Genomic DNA, 17,285 nt, shown 5'->3' with positions numbered 1-17,285 from the left:
TGTTCTCGATGATTTCATTAAGCTGAAGTGATTTTAATATTACAATGTTGGCCAAAGTGTGGCTGACATGTTTTATCGTTTAAATGTGTATTGGTTTGTATTGCATGAAGGCAGTAAGGAAAAAAAAGGTGTATAGCCTAGTCATTATGACGCTCGCCTACGGATCGTTGGTACGCGGGTTCGAAGCCTGCTTCTCCAAGAAAGTGTATTTTATTAATTAATTTATTTATTACTTATCGCTCTCTGTCTGGCTCTTATTCTTTCTATATTTTGCATTCCCTACCAGATTTGAGAACGGTGTGAAGCGCATACCTTGAAACAAATATCCGGTACACGTGATGATGTGTGCACAATTTCCATAGTTCCTAAAAATAAGCCTATACGGGAATAGGTAGCCATAATACGCATTTATTCTCTCATATAGGGATCGCTATAAGGGCCGGAGCCTGCAGCGTTCACAAATTGCTGATTGTTTCGGATGTAAAAGGACCACGTACTACCTATCTCACCACAGCCCACGAAATTGGACATTTGTAAGTTATACAAGAAAAACTCATTGATCTGGTTGTTGCTTTCTGCTTTCCCCTTAGTATCGCATATCTTTCCAGAACAACGCGGGCGCATAACGAGGTAGCACATTTAGAATATCTGCATTTACTGCACCTCTACACCCGCAACATATTTTGTGAGATGCACTAGCATTCTCCAAGTTCACAGATAACACTTGCATAATTTCGCTTATACTATATGCGTTATCTATAATAACATCACCATAGCATCACCATAACATGACCATAGATCATGCTCTAACATAATAGTGTAGGTGTGTGTTACGAACACCAATGTTACACGTAAGTGACAGCTATCTTATGTTACATCTACGTAACAATGCAGGTCTTGTTAAAGAAGAGGTGTGGATGGCAACTTTATCGTTTTATACGCATGGCCTTTTCACTGTTTCTTTAAGTTATGAACGAGCAACCCCTGATGCAGTCCAGAAGGCGCTTAGTGTACTTGCTTTGGGTGCAGGAATTTGTCGAAATATGTGGCAATATAACTATGGGTGGCGCTTGTCTTACCGCTCGTGCCACCAATGCGTCCGCACGGTAGTACCCTACCGCTGTTTAGGTTCTTAATTACATTCCATGGTTTCACATGCCAAACCGACGATATGATTATGAGGCACTCTTTGGGTTTTATGGCTGTGTTTAATTACACAACCTTAGCGATCTGCCTACGCAAGCCATTACATACAATGTGGGTCGACCCACAAGAATATGATAACAGCAAACCATATTTACATTAGCGCCTTCAAACGGCTGCTGGAGTGCACAGCTAGTGTTTTCTTAACTCCGGTAAAAAAACTGCACGGGTTTTTATATTCCGCTGAAAGTAACGATATCTTTTCCGAACGACGAAACTCATAGACCAGTCGTTAGACTGACACTGGTGTTTATTAGAAGAGAGAAGTAGGGAAAGAAGACAGGACTATTCCCTCGTGCTGAAGGCTTTGTCGCCTGCTCATGGTTGAAACATATTATGACATGTATTCCCAAGGCCGTTGCGCGCGATCTCAATTTTTTGCTTCCACTCGATACGGATGATGAATGGCCGTCAGACTCTCTCCATCTACCTTCCTCTACAAGCATGAATGAGCTAGTTTATTTTCTTGAAATGTATCTCACTTAATCGCTAACTCCCAAATAGATGTTGGAGCCTTCTTGTCTATGCCGAAAACACGATCGCTTAATTTCGCTGTGCTTGATGAGGTGGAGTTTACATTGAGAGCGGATGGCTATTAAAGAATGTACCCTTGGCGTCACCTGAACTGAAAGTAGAAAAAAAAAACGAAAAATTGCCGCTGGCTTTACATACTTTGTCGTCCAACTTATTTTCCCTTTACCTTATCATTTGTACAGGTCAAATGACCTGCAAATAGCTATACCTATACATTTCTGTGGCTTCTCCTTGGCACCATAGGCTCAAATATACAGGGTGTTTCAGCGAACACTTTCAAAAATTCTGAAAGATTGCCTGTGGCAGATAGCCCAATTCTAGTTCATGAGCTGGTCTACTCGAAGAGGCGGACATTACTTGCACAAGAAATTGAAATTCATAATCGAATAATTAACAAAAATTCACTAATTAAGTTTTCAACTAATTACCTGATGGCCCATATTGCAATTTACAAATTGTGGCCATGGAGTTCGCAAGGCGGATCCACTTGAAATTAATTCTCAGGATGACACCAGTTTCGAGATATTAATCCCCGAACTTTGCGGAAAAATGCATTGACGTTCCAGTTAAGTTTGTGCTTCAATGCATAAAGCAACGTTTTGTTAAGAAACTAACTGGAACGCCAATGCATTTCTCCGCAAAGTTCGGGAATGAATATCTCGATACTGGTGTCATCCCGAGAATTTGTTCCAAGTGGATCCGCCTTGAGAACTCCACGGCTACAATTTGTCAATTGCAATATGGGCCATCAGGTAATCAGTTAAAAACTTAATTAGTGAATTTTTGGTAATTATTCGATCATGCATTTCAATTTCTTGGGCAAGTTACGTCCGCCTATTCGAGTAGACCAGCTCATGAACTAGAATTGTGCTATCTGCCAGAGGCAACCTTTAAGAATTTTTGAAAGCGTTCGCTGAAACACCCTGTATATATATATATATAAACGAGAAGAAAGCGAACCGATGGGCCCAATTTTTATTAATCATATCATAATGAGCCAACAAACAATGACACCAAGGACAACATAGGGTAAATTACGTGTACTTGCTAATTTAATTAAAGGATTGATAAATAAGGGAAATTAAAATGGATGAAAAACTAAATAGCCGCAGGTAGGGAATGATCCCACGTCTTGGCATTTATCCTGCGATGCTCTTTCCTTTGAGCTACCGCGGCGCCGTTTAACCATCCACTTTCTGGCGTGTTTATGTTCTACAACTAGAAGTAACCCTGGGAGTGTTTGCTTTTTATGAATGCATATATATGTATATATATATATATATATATATATATATATATATAGATATTGCAACGGGAGCCCTCTGCGTGGTACGAGTTCCAAGCGGTACACGACACATCCAAATCTTTGCCGTCCCAAAAAACAACTATTCCCCTGACCCACTGCTGCTCTATCCTTCTGCTTGCCCTTCTCTTTCTCTTCTTTGACTTGCGACGTTCTTTGTTACCATTACATTCACCGCCCCCTCTATCCTGGAGTTCGCGCAGGAGTAAGACAGGAGTTCAGTAAAGGTTTCACGAGGGGCGTAAAGCTTCACCTAGCTGGCATGAGCAGGAAAAGGGCGTTTGTGATGGTTGCCATCAAGTTCGCGAATCACGGCTAAACAAAACCTCACAGGACCCAGAGCATGCACAACTCGGAAAGGACCTGAAAACCGGGATTATTATTTTCGCAGCACCGCGGTAAACACATGACTAAATCGCCCGGTTGGAAAGAGCGAGCTGGCCTTTGCTGAGAAGACGTATTGAACTACGCTTGGTGGTGCAGTACTGCTAGCCTAGCTCGGAGGCGGGCTTGGCGCAGGATCTCGATGGAGTCCACTCTTGCGGCGCGTTCTTGCACAGACATGTCGAAGCCAAGAAGGTATTCTTGCGGTAGCCTTGGCACCCTCCCTTAGAGCACCTGAATCGGCGTGGCACAAGCGACTTGCTGTTGGAACGTGTTGAGAGCGAAAACCGCTGCAGCGACGTAGTCATCCCAGTCGTCGTGCGGGGCAGACGTATACGAAGAAATTATGTATTGTATGCTGCGGTTGGTGCGCTCGACCTGACCGTATGTTTGTGGATGTTAAGGGGAAGCTGCAGCGTGTCATTTTTCACGTTTAGACAAGAATGTTTTGAAGGCACGTGACACAAATGCTGTGCCACGGTCGGAAATCTTCAACTTCGGCGTGCCATGACGGAATATGAGGCCCCCTCTGTTGACCACTTGCTGACCCAGGTGGCCAACAGAGGGGGCGTCGTGACACGATGAAAAGTATGGATGGTCGTATGGCCACAGGCACCACAGGTAGGTACGACTCACTCTGTGTATGTCGATGATAAACGATGCCATATCCGACTCCATAAGCCAATGAAAGTCTATCGAGGAGACGTTTAATTGTACTGGTATCACGAGAGCGGCGCCGGACGATGTCGCAGATTTCGGTATCTGTTGCTTGTGTGGCTCGGAGATCACTGCAAATGCCGGGACAGAGTAGTTAGTAACAACAGGGTTGCGTTTAATGTAGTCGGCGTCTTGGTGACAAGAACCACTGCGATGAACGACCGTGAAGCTGCAATCCTCAAGTTTGAGTGCCCACCGGGCAAGTTTGGCATTTATGTTGTTTTTTTTTTTTTTTGGAGCCAGCGCAGTGGAACGTTGTCAGTAACAGCAGTGAAATGCTTTCCGTAGACATAAGCCCGAAACTTCTGAATGGCCCATACTACCGCGAGGCACACAAGTTCTGATGCGTGGTACCGACGGTCTGGTTCCCTGAGGTGGCGACTGGCACAGGCAACGGGCTTCTCGTTCCCTTCGGAGTAGGAGTTTAGAAGTACCGCTCCAAGGCCAAGGCTACTGAAGTCAGGGCGGATGATGCTGGGGGCGTTCTCTTGACAGTGTGCGAGTGTCCGTGGAGTCGTCAGGGCAGCCTTAATGCTCTGGAAGACTGATTCCCGGTCGGGGCCCCAATGCCACTGCTGATTTTACAGTGAAGCTGGTAAGGCCTCATTTTTCGATGGTCGCGTCCGGCAATAAAAATAAAAACTCTCATTGGCATCGGCTGTATATGGGAGTGAAAGCGCACGAGGGCGAGGGACGTGTGCTTTCACGGGGAGCGAGGACACGGCGGAAAGCAAACGCGACTTCCCAGTTGAAGGGGAGCGGTGGGCGATGAGGGCATCGAGGCACCGTAAACTGTCCTTGTGCGGACCCGCTCTCCTACTGCGGCGCATGCGCGCAGCCCTGCCGGCCTCCTCCTGCCTGTGTCGCCGACTCTCTCTGGGCTCTCGCCCGCCTCTCCCGTAACAGTGCCGACAAAAGCATTTAGCCGTTCCGTCACGTATTGACAGCGGTTGTGTGCGGTCACACAAACAGCGCGCACAACTGTTGCCGACAGCGGCGGCGTTTTGCCCGCGTTCGCACCGAACGCGCCCGGCGTTGGTGACGTGTTTATATGAAGAACGTGCCAACCTTTGCCGTACACTCTATGGCGGTGTACCGTTGCGGCCATAAGGCCATGGTCCCATGGGCGCCACCGCTCGTACGTGACGCCTGCGGCAGAAAGGATGTTCCACATCCGCCGCCTAGGTTTGTGAGTGGTGGCGCTGGCCAGCACTCCCAGGGTTAGTTCTAGCTGTAAAACATAAATACCCTAGAAAGTGGATGGCAAAACGGCTCCATGGTAGCTCAATGGTAAGAGCATCGCATGCGTAATGCAAAGACGTGGGATCGTTCCCCACCAGCGGACAGTTGTTTTTTCATCCATTTTCATTGCCATTAAGTTATCATTCCTTGAATTCAATTAGTAAGTACAAGTAATTTCCCCTATGCTGTCCTTATTGTCATTGTTTGTTGGCTTCTTATATATATATATATATATATACAGAGGCAGAGAGAGAGGGAGTAGTAACCGGATTTTGCAATGGGCCCAGCGTATTTAGACAAATGAGAAGCACAACTCTGCGGTTACCTTAGGTTTATTTACCCAACAGTTTCGGTCGGTGGCCAGACCTTTTTCAGAAAGCCGGCCCACCGACCGAAAGTGTTGGGTAAATAAACCTAAGATAACCGCGAATTTGTGCTTCTCATTTTGCTATCAGTGTATATATATATATATATATATATATATATATATCACGCGCTCTGCGGTCAATTTGCAAAAAAATTCTGACAGATAAGTTGTATTATCGTCTAAGCGCAGATAGAGGTGTCCAAAAATCTTTGCAAAATTGCATACAATTAATTTTCGCCGCTCAGCATACTGTCTACATATTTTTGATTCATAAGCCTATTTTTATGTCCACTGCACCACGAAAGCCTCTCACCGCTATCTCGAATTACGTCTCTCTTGCACTAGCTGATTCTTAGTTTCATCACCTCACGCAATTTTCCGCCGTCCTTCACATTGCTTCAGTTCCCTTCCCTTGGCAACCCTTCTGTAACTCTAATAGTCCACCGGTTATCTGTCCTATGCAATGCATGGCCTGGATATCATATCACCTTCTTCTAGGCTTTTAACCTCATCGATGTAGTTCACAAAGTGCTGTAACGGGTTCTTAAATATGCTAAATGGGGTCAATCTGCATAAACGAGCAAAATGTGCCACTTTTTTCATTGACGATACCCGTAAAGCAGACAACATATAACACTAGTAGAAACCTTTTATTTATTTATTTATTTATTTATTTATTTATTTATTTATTTATTTATTTATTTATTTATTTATTTATTTTGTAGTGGGAAATACGCCAGTAGCGCTGTGGGCACTGCCATCGCATCGGCGTGAGGCCCTAGCTCGAGCTGCTGATGCGAAGAGCTAGGACTGTGCATAGAAAGCGACTTGACATCCCTCGAACGAGCTTCAATAAATCCCCCTTTCACTTGGTGGAGGAGGAGGAATAAACATTGGTGGAAGTATTGGGTAACCTCGAAAACTGGAAATCCGAAGCCGGACGGTACTCTCTACTGCGACCATGCCTGACGTCACGGCCCACGAAGATACACCTCAGCCTCCAGTGGTCATCGTTTCCGGTGTGTTGTGCCAGCGTGATCCTGCTATCTTTAGCGGCACCGATGATCATGACGTGGAGGATCGTACGAGCGGGTGAAGCGGCACAATAAGTGGGATGACGCCACCAAGTTGCACAACGTCTTGTTTTACTTAACCGGTATCGCGAACCTCTGGCTCCGAAACCACGCAGACGATTTCACCACATGGAGTGCATTCAAGACCAGTTTTGCAGAAGTGTTCGCGCACCCCGCTGTGCGCAAGCTTCGCGCTGAACAACGCATACGTGGGCGCGCACAACACCGCGGTGAAACGTTCACAAGCTACATCGAATATGTCATTGACCTGTGTAAGCGGGTGAATTCGTCAATGGCAGAGCAGGACAAGATAAAACACATTATGAAAGGCATTGATGAGAACGCCTTTCAAATGTTGTTAGCGAAGGATCTGCGTACCGTGGCCGACGTTATCAATGTGTGCCAATGTGAGCGGCCACCCAAGCTCCGTGAAGAAGTGAACGCATGCACGAGCACGGCGGCACGAGGCGCGATCTCGCAGTGTTCGAACCAGGCGGACAGTAGTTCCGAGCTCCTGGGGTGAACGAAGCGAGAGGTCCTGCCAGGCGAGACTTCTGTGGCAAGGTGTGGACGATCGTGGAACCGAGCGGGGACGAGGGCGTCCGAGTAACCAGGGCTCCTGCTGCCAGTGCTCGAGACACTGGCTGACCCGAGGGCCGCCGGTCTCTGAGCTGCCGCACCCTAGCTGTGCCGAGCAGCGTTCATCTGGCACAGATTTTGCTGGGCTAGACGCGGTCCTCACGTGTGACCGCCGCACGTGGATTGCGAGCGGCGTACGAGCTGGACACCGAGGCCGTGCGGGACGTGCGACTGTAGCACGTCGGTCGCGAGAGGCGCGTTCGAGCAGGACACCGAGGCCGTGCTGCTGGAGAATGCGTTCCCTGGCTGCTGCCGCTGCTGCTCCTGAGCGTGCCGAGCCAGAGAACCAGGCTGGACGGGGCCTGAACGTGTCTTCGTCGCAGCCGGCTCGAGCACGGGCGAACCCATAGTGCTGTGACGACACAACTGTGAGCCTCGCAACACGGGACTGTTGCAGCCCGTTTATCCTAGTGTGCTGTGTGTGGACGTACTGACTGCCGCTACGCAGCTAATAACTCTCTGTATATATACTGTTAAGGTTCTTTTAGATTTTGATAAATACTCCCAAACGACTCTGTCTTTCTGCCACATCACTGCACACTACCGAAAGTGCCGAACAGTCCTAAACACTGCACTCTACAACACTCGAAGCCGTTCTTCGGTCAAACTAATCAATTGATGACATTTTTATGGTAATTTTTTTCGACCGTGATATTAGAAAAATAGTCCTCTTACAGCTCGTAATAGTGCACAACACTAAAACCATCCATACTGAAGATACCTAATTATTCTATTAAGAAAAATTGAAGGAAGTTAGTTTGATCTAGAATCATGTTTGTTCATGGAAACTAACCAGATAATTTGAGCGGCATAATGTTGCTTGCTCTGATCCGTGAAACCTTTAAGAAGGTGGTCTTTAGCAGCACATGACGCAGAAGCTGCCGCATCACTAATGTACTGTTTTCGGGCTTTTCTGAGGGCAGAATACCTCCAGCTTTATGAAATTACTAGATATACTGGCGCCATTCCTCTCGGCATCGGGAGTTGAGAGTTGGTGCGCGACACTAAGCGTGTTCTATCTTGAGCAGACTCGCCAATGCATCGCCAAACATTTTTTTTAGGCTCGGATCATATCATGATGGTGTAAAAACATCAAAGGCCTGCCAAGAAGATTATTACATAATGGCCACTGAGATGGCATCATACACGAGGCCTTTCTTCTCTGACTGTACCAAGGCTGCTATTATTAATTTTTGGGGTAAGTTTTCCAATTTCGCGATTCATGTTTTTGCGATGCAAAAGTAGACAGACGTACTCGTGCGAGTATGATGGCGTTACTCATCTGTGCTACAACAAGCACCAGTGGGGAAAATGATGGCGCAGTCGCCTTTCACATTACACGTATTACAGCCGCGCTGGTATTGCAGCTATAGATACACTTGAAAGAAATTCTATGGAGGTTTTCGTGGCTTCCAGGAAGAAGCAAATAACGTCAGGATTTGGGAATTGGATTGGCTGGGTAAGGTGGCAGCAGCGATGTGGGAGCAGTAATTAAGTCGCGCACTTTATTGAGGGGCAAATTAAAATTGCTAAACGCTCCTGTTGTGTCTCATTAGAAGCGCTATATGTAAAACTTGTAGCAGATTTTCCTTTGTCCTGGGCAACTAAATGTGGCAGCGAGATGATTTTACAGGATGACGATAGTATTATAAGTGATAGACTGACAAATTTCAAACTTGTAGAATAATTTGCACCTTGGAAAATACCGTCAAAGTACTCGCGTGCTTCTCCTGTAGAATTATTTTATCAAGCAGGATAGAGATCGAAATTAAGCACCGAAGTTAAATTGATGTGTGGATAACGTACGATCAAAATTGAGGCAGTGTAGACTAACCACAGTATTTCTAGAAAGTTGCTTATAGAAGTGTTCGCGAGCTTTATACTGTTGTTCTAGGCAGTGCTCCAAGCTTATTGAAAGAAGTGAATGGAGCACCGAGTTTCTATTTGCGTAACGTTGGTACCAGTGCTGCAGCAAACATGAGCGAACCGCGGAACTGCTGTGTAATATCAGGATTTGCATACTCCTTTTCCCGCCATTCAAGCTAATATACCATACTACCATTCTAGCCCATACAGAACTTTCCTGGTGTTCTCGGTCGATTGAAGAAGATGGCGGGCACACATTTTGCGGAAATGCGAGGCATAGTATTTGCGATTTGCGAGAAAAGCCTAAGTGCGGATATTTAGAGGTATCGTGCGAAAAATATTGGCGTGGGACTTACAGAGAATGGAAAATACTCAAGAAAGCTCGCGGAAATTCTGCCCGCTATCCTGGAAGAAAGAAATGTTTTATCATGTGCAAGTTTGTCGAAAACGGAGTCGAATGGTGCATATTGACTGATCGTCCTGCAAAGGCCGTCACGCGTGTTTTCGGTACTGCCCGCGCCGGAAGTCGCTGAAAGGGAACTTACCACGGTAGCATAACTGCTTCTTAGGGTTAGTGGACGTTTTAGGAAACTAGGAAATAATTTTTAACTTGTAAAAAAAATGCTACGTGAAAACGGATATGGCTGTGGCGTCGCTGATGACTGTCAAACGCACACTGTGCTTACGAGAACAGAATTCACATCAAACGCCTAACGTAATTTTTGTTTTGCTCCCGCCATGGTAGCTTCGTGGTTTTGGCATTTCGCTGCTGAACTCGACGCTACAGCTTCAACCCCAGCTGCGATTTCGTGAGAGCGAAACGCAAAAACTAGTCTACTGAGGTTTACGCGCATGGTAAATAGAACCATGTTCTTGAAACTATTCCCCTGTCCCCTACTACTACGTGTCTCTGGTTTGGAGGAGATACTAAACAAAGGTGGTGGAGCACAGTAGCTATGTGATTATGCTGCCTTGATTGGGACTGGGGTGAAACGCCGACCAAAAAAGGTACCAAATATAAATTATATATATATGTTGTCATGATTCACTTACCCTTTACTTCTGCTTTCGGGCTTTGCTCACTCCAACAAGTGGACAAAGGCACGAAGAACTAAACGAACAAAAAACTTTATTGTTTTCGATAAATGGGAGAGGCATAGTTTTAGACCGGTTGATTAAACGGCAATACCATTCACCTCTATTTCGTTGAGTAAATCACGTGTATCTATGTATAACTGGCTTACGCAAGCATAAAATCTGATGCCCCCACTTCCCTTCATAAAAATGGATACATTGGAAAGAGAAACAAACCTATAAATTGATGTATTTGAAAACTTTTCTTTAAGCCAATTTTCGGACAGCTTTGTGACAGAATACTTAAAACGGAGAGCTGGATTCCGTGCCTGAAGTGTGTTGAAGACTTAAGTACCCATTCGGCTTTGCACCGCAACAAGCTATTCGCATTGTAGCCACCTACAATGCGAATAGCTTGTAGGTGGCTTGTACAAGCTACCTCAATGGTAGCCAGTACGATATTTATGATAATGGGACATCCGTTTATAAAACTTGAAATGCAGGGCGCCGACACATTTTTGCCGATCTTCTTAAAGGGCACTGTACAGAACTCTTGAGCTTTCTGCTTTTTACCTACAACTTTATGGCAAAACACAGCAATTAGGTTTTTCTTGTTTATTCTTCGCAACTATGACACCTAGCAGAGCCTTGCACTATGTATAAAGCAGGTATATTCCTTTATTCTGGGTGTGAGTAATAAACAAAAGAAACATTTATTTTGTCGTAAGGCTTTTTGCTTTTTTGCGTGGCAGTACTTCTGAAACATGGATTAGGAAACAACTGGACAGCGATGTTGTTATGTTAGTTTTCTTAGATGACACATGCTGCTGTACATCAGTTTCTTATAGCTACTTCTTCGACCAACTTTCTCAACAATTGTTTTCGCAAAATGTACTATAGAGGCCTGTTGTGATTCTGTGAGACTGTAGACATGTCCATGTTTGGGGTCTTTCCGTACTGCTTCGGCTCAAAGAGACATTCAAGAGGAAAAATAAATCTGTTTACAATGTCGCATTCAGGTCTACAGCGCGGACTTGACAAAAAAAAAAACCTTACACGTGTAAGTGCTTTTCAAGTGCGCGTTGGAAACATGAATGCGAGATCCAGCAACCATCCCTACTCATCGCTTTGACGGTTTAGAATGGTAAAGAATTCCCCAAAAACTCCAATTTCGTTTACTTTCCAAAACTACATTGAATATTGGTAGATAATTATAAGCCGTATATGAACGAAGAAAATAGCAGTGAAAATCGTTTCTTTGTTTTAAATGTGCTTTTAAACCCAACTAGTGCTACGCCATTGTCAAATCAAGAATTGAAACGTATTTCTTTGTACTTGAGATCCATGTGGTCCGTCAGTTTTTTTTTTCTTTCGGAGTTGATGTGTGCAATATGGGCGGCAATTAAAACACTGTGTAGTCTATCTTAACTCATAAGCAATTATGTACGTCCCATCAGACGCCGTAAAACCCAGTCACGTCCTGGCGAGCATGTGCGGGAAATTCAAGGTGGAGGTCACGATCTTGTCTTTAGTTCTACTATAACTATTTCACTGCTTGCGCCGACACAAGCATTTCCCGGTTGCTGTTTTCTTTCTTTAGTTGGGCGCATTCTTTCTTTCGAAATGAAAGAATAGATTATAGAGTTTTAGGTGCCAAAACAACGATCTCAATATAAGGCACGCCATATTGGCGGACTGGGGAATGATTTGGACCGCCTGGGGCTCTATAACATCCTCCCAAATCTATATACACCTGTTCGCCCCCATCGAAATGTGGCCGCCGTGGCGGGGTTCATAATGGAAACTCGCGTGAAAGTCACAATGGAAGATAAATATATGCCTCTAATGCCGACGTTTCAACAATGACACTTAGCATCGAAACATTGGGTTCGGCGACATTACTTGTTCAACCACTTCAATCCGCTATCTTCCGGTGAACCATTTTCTTGTTTTGAAGTCTGCTTTGGATTCTTCAAACGTGCCAATCGCGTAGCAGACCTTTTTCTTAGTTGTATGCGTGGTTTTCAGGTGTGCCTTACCATCACTTACCCCAATAGTCCATTCATGGTAGTTGCAGCTTTATCACCCATATCAACGAAAGAGAGACCAAGCTCTGATGTGATCATAGTGATAACAAAGCTTACAAATATTGAGTTAAAGCAAGCAGCAAGTGGATGAAAAGCTCGATGCAGATATTCATGCCTGGACCCCTTGTGGTATCTGTACCCTTCCCATTGGAGCCGTTCTTTTGTACTGCAGGAGCGGGAATGCAGCTGGTCGCATAGACGCTGAGCTGTATCGTTACTCCACAGGTGCAGCCACCGACACCGCGTTGTTCAGCGCCAACATAGGCTTTTGAAGCGAAAGTTTCATTACGCTACCTCGGGCAGCCGTCAGAGACGAAACAGTTTTGACCTTGAGGTCTAACTTGTGAGATTTGGAACAATATCAAAATAGTGTTGCGGACAAGCGCAATAAGGAGATTGAGCTGTTAAGTACTTTAACCTTGCTTCATATCGTTTAGGCTAACTTCCTAAAGCAAAGTAGATGTACTCCTAAAACTGTACGGTACAAGTGTTTGCTTCTAATGGATCCAAAAAGAAGCTGGTGTGATGTCGAAGGTGGGACTTGCTTTAACACGAAAGTGCTTTGAAGCGAAAGATTCATCAAGCTAGCTCGGGCAGCCATCAGCGACTCAACAGTTTTCACCTTCAGAGCTAAAGGTCAAACCACAAGAGAGCATTAAGGCGCGTTTATAGTCGATCGGCACGCGGGTGAGCGTGATGAGACGCCGGGCGCGTCGGAGCGCATTAGCCGCGCGTCCGGTTACGTTGGCGGCGCCAGTACGTCGAACCATCGGTTGAACTACAGCAGCTGTTGTTCTCACCGACGTGACATAATGTGTGCGCGTGTTCACGCTACGTATCACTACATTTAGGCCTTTGCGGAGTCATGAAAGGAGAGATTGCCACCGTTGCCCGAGTAGAGTTGGGTGAAAGCACACCTCGGCCACAGCTCGACAATGGGCCTAGCCAGGGCAGTAAAGCTTTCGCTATCAACCAGGGTTAACGAAATCTAAACCACAGCAATTTTTGCGCAGGCACGTGCAAACACCAGATAATTTACTTATGTGGAACGCTATAGGTATACAAAATTCAGATAGAAGCTGAAATGTAATTTAAATGGTCCCATTATATAGATACTTGTATATATAGCAGAAGGCAATTCAATGTTTCAAATATCACCAACCTTCCATTCACAGTAATATAAAACAGTAAAAAAATTCTTCGGCCCTTGCAATCCATGAGTATGGTTAACCAGCGAAGCTGAAACTTGCGGCTATGGAGTTTATGAGTGGGTTAAGCCTGAGGCTTCATTAAAGTATCTCTCAATTGTGAAGTTACACACACGTACAACTGCAATTGGAGAGAACGACGTCACAGACGGTATACCCGCCGTCCACCGTTGTCGCTTTGGTTCGATGTCTCGACTTTGCTCGGTGACGTTGTTAGCATTCGCCCATCATTGCCTCTTGCGATTCCTCGAAATTATATTGTTTCAAAATTAAATCTGCCCGTAACGTAATACAATGAATGGATCATACCCCCTTAAGCAATAGCTCATACCCCGTAAACGCGGCCTCCCTATTACGTCGACAGAAGAGAAGTGAAATTCTACGCTGCAATGATGAGCGGCAGCGCTACCAGCTGCTATACCAGAAGACGCTGACGAGCCCGGGACCAGAGGCACGAGCGCGTGCCCAGGTGCGCCAACAGGCCAGCTGTAGAAGATGACGACGCTCGAGACAATGCTGATGATGATAGTTTTCGGTACACGGGCGATTTCTCCTAACCATATAAATATTTTCTTTAAAAAACAGACATTCGCCTTGTTTAGGTGGCGAGGCCAAGCTATGGGCAATGATGTCTTGCAATGAGCGGGGTCGAAGTAAGATCTCTGGCATCGCAGCTCACGTTCGTGCTAGAGACTTGACGGTGATTTTCGCGTGTCACGATGAATACCAATTAAGCACAATTATACTGTAAATGTCATTGTTCGCGTGCTAAACATTTCGCTAGCGGCGGCCTGCTCTTGTCGTCCAGCTGGGTAAATAGATGACCACGACTCCGCGCTTATGGTACGGAGCTTTGTGGCCGCCCATTATTCCGACATAGATGCCAATTGTAGAGGCACCGTGCCGGTAGCATATTCCTTGCCAGAAGCAACTACCGAGCTGTTGGCGGCAGTCATTAAAGGCAAAATGGGACTATGATGCGGTAGTCTTCATTGGACATGGTAACAAACGATAAGTTCGTGCATGCAAAGGAGTGAAGTTCACCAGACACACGGTGAGCGGAACTTAAAGAATGACGACTATACCCATAATTTCTGAGGAACTGCTTTATTTACAGAAATCTCCGGTTGTTGCGATGATGAAATTCTGCACTGCCCTGCTGAAGGTTTAGATAAAGTTGATAATATAAAGACCAGCACGTTATAACAACACCTAAAACTGAGGAAGGAGGAATCACAGATTGCACTCACACATGGTGTGTTTTTTTTTCAGAAAAAGGTAGTTTCAAAAGTTTTGACATACCTTCTTTGTTGCATTTGCACAGCACCCCCCGGGCTAAGTGTTTGTTCCAAGATAACTACGTACCGGCAATAACGACAGATCCAAAACGTGAAGAAGAAAGAGCTGCAAAGTGTACTAATTACTTGCCTGTGGGCGCGAAACTCCTGGGTACTGAGGTGAGATAACTTGTTGCATCAATCCTTATGTCCAGTATTTTACGTTCCGCAGTGCTTTTTGACAGTGCACAGATATATATCCAGTTCATGATATTCAGATGTGATAATGTGCGATGCAGGTTGCTTAAATCAGGTTTCGGTGCTACTTATTGTCAAAAAGGAACAGCTAGCTGCACATACTGTGCCTTGTCTCTTGTTCACCGTTTGATCACAATACGCCTGTGTACTTTTTCCAGATCCTGATAAAAAAATCATGTGCTTGTACAAGTTGTGTGCATGAATGACAACGGCGTCATTATTAGCGCTAATTCGAAGGAAAGAAAGTTTATAACTATAGGATTATTCTATTATCATCTGAAACTTTATAATGACTGGCGCACAGGTTAATATAGACAGAACAACTGCAGCTCCATCTAAAATTGTAGGTTTGCCTACGCTATTGGTAATACCGCGTTCCGAAGCTATTAGCAATGTGAACGCATTTGGAGGACTGAAAATTTTAATGACGAGTGGCTGTGTTGCATAGAATGTGGCATAAATTGGTGCTTTTAGAGCAGTATGAAAACAAACAGCTGTACAAACTTTTACGAGGACATTAGATCGTCGCGCCTGCGATTTGTAGTGGTACAGTTACGCCTGATACAAAGTGGTATGAAACATTTTAGAAAGTAGCCCTGTTTTTATGAAACATTGTGCATACATTCAAACGCTGTCACGCGCCTACAGAACAGCGCTTGCTATGTTCCTGCATGTTTGCGAACATATCCTGCAATTTCTTCCTTTACAAGTAAGTATCATACGCCGTCCGTGCTTGACGTCAGCAATGGTGTCAAAACCACGACATTTTAGTGCGTTCATTTTGTAAGAAAGGGGGGCAAAATTAGCGGGAACCAAATCTGGCAAGTTCCCGTAATTCACATCTGTAGTCGCCCCCGGAGACGACACCTATTTGACCGTATGCGAGACTGTTTGCGCTACCCGAAATGGGTGGGGCAAGTCGATAGCCCGATAGAAACATGTTGACAGCCTTTCAGGAGAATCACTGGATTAGGCATCGAAAATGTGTCCAAACTGGCCAGACAACCTGCATTGAATTTTAGTCAAGCATCAGCTTGGCTATAAAAATGAAGCAGGATGTTCTGAAAAAACCGTCTGGTCTGCGGTACACGAGAACATTGCTGTTGCTAAAAAAAAAAAGTTCCTTGTCAGGCAGCTCTCCGCACAACCGTGTTTTTCACAGAAACCAACATAGTGTCTCTTCCAGAAGCAACCTACTCGCCATATTACGTTCCCGCTGTCGTCGGTATGTTCGAAAAGTTAACAACTTCTGAAATGTGGCTTCTTTGAAACAATATCTGCAGTCAATACAAAGCGCAGAAGGTACTCGAATTGTAAAGGAAAGGAGTCTTCGAGCACGCACTCGCAAATTGGAAGGAATACGAAGAGCACCGTATTGCTGCGCTCATAACTATTTGGAAGAGTGTTTGCCGTACACAAAAAGAACTTTCCTAAAACAAGTTCTAGCAAACGTGAAACGTCGACTGTAGCACTTCATCTTTGCGCATAGCAATTAAAGCTAGCAACCACACCAGTCAAGCTACTTGCATATTTAACTTAGGTTAGACAGATGTTACAGTATACCAATGTCATATGGGATCCGTTTCAATCAGGATTAATAAACCGCATTGAGAAGATACAGAGAAAATCCGCAAGGCTCAATCTTTCCCGGTATCATCGTACTGACTCTGTTTCTTAAATGCTTCGGTTGCTTGATTTGCCTCCACTGTCTCAACAGCGGAAGTTGACTAGACGTAAATTTCTTTTTTTTTCTTCTGTTATCAAAAGGGCCACTTCAATAATGAAACCACACTCTGTCTTGCTTCCAGGCAGTCTAGAAACGTCAGGTCAAGCAATCATTGCATGTTCCCAATTCCAAAAGCATATCTGGACATGTACGCTTATTCATTTTTTTCCGCGCACGATTAAGGAATGAAACAGTTTGCCGGCGTCTGTTTTGCAGTCGAGTAGCATCGAAGACTTTGAGGCACGCGTTAAAAACCTTTTATGAAATTAAATCTTAGCGGTGTCGTGCAAACGTTGTAACACTGTTCTAGAATACATTCTGTAGTCT

General features: G+C 44.9%; 1 long non-coding RNA gene across 1 annotated transcript in view; it reads left to right on the top strand.

The window, feature by feature from the left end:
* LOC125940096 (uncharacterized) overlaps nucleotides 1–8,657 on the top strand; it is a 29,971-nt gene extending 21,314 nt beyond the window's left edge. Inside the window, exons 3-4 of the long non-coding RNA XR_007463336.1 lie at nucleotides 425–533; nucleotides 8,524–8,657. This is a non-coding gene — a long non-coding RNA (uncharacterized LOC125940096). The remainder of the gene's footprint in view (nucleotides 1–424; nucleotides 534–8,523) is intronic.
* The last annotated feature ends 8,628 nt before the right edge of the window (nucleotides 8,658–17,285 follow it).

Source organism: Dermacentor silvarum, chromosome 9 (genome assembly GCF_013339745.2).
Source record: "Dermacentor silvarum isolate Dsil-2018 chromosome 9, BIME_Dsil_1.4, whole genome shotgun sequence".
Classification (NCBI taxonomy): Eukaryota; Metazoa; Arthropoda; class Arachnida; order Ixodida; family Ixodidae; genus Dermacentor; species Dermacentor silvarum.
This window is presented reverse-complemented; position numbering and strand designations above follow the sequence as displayed.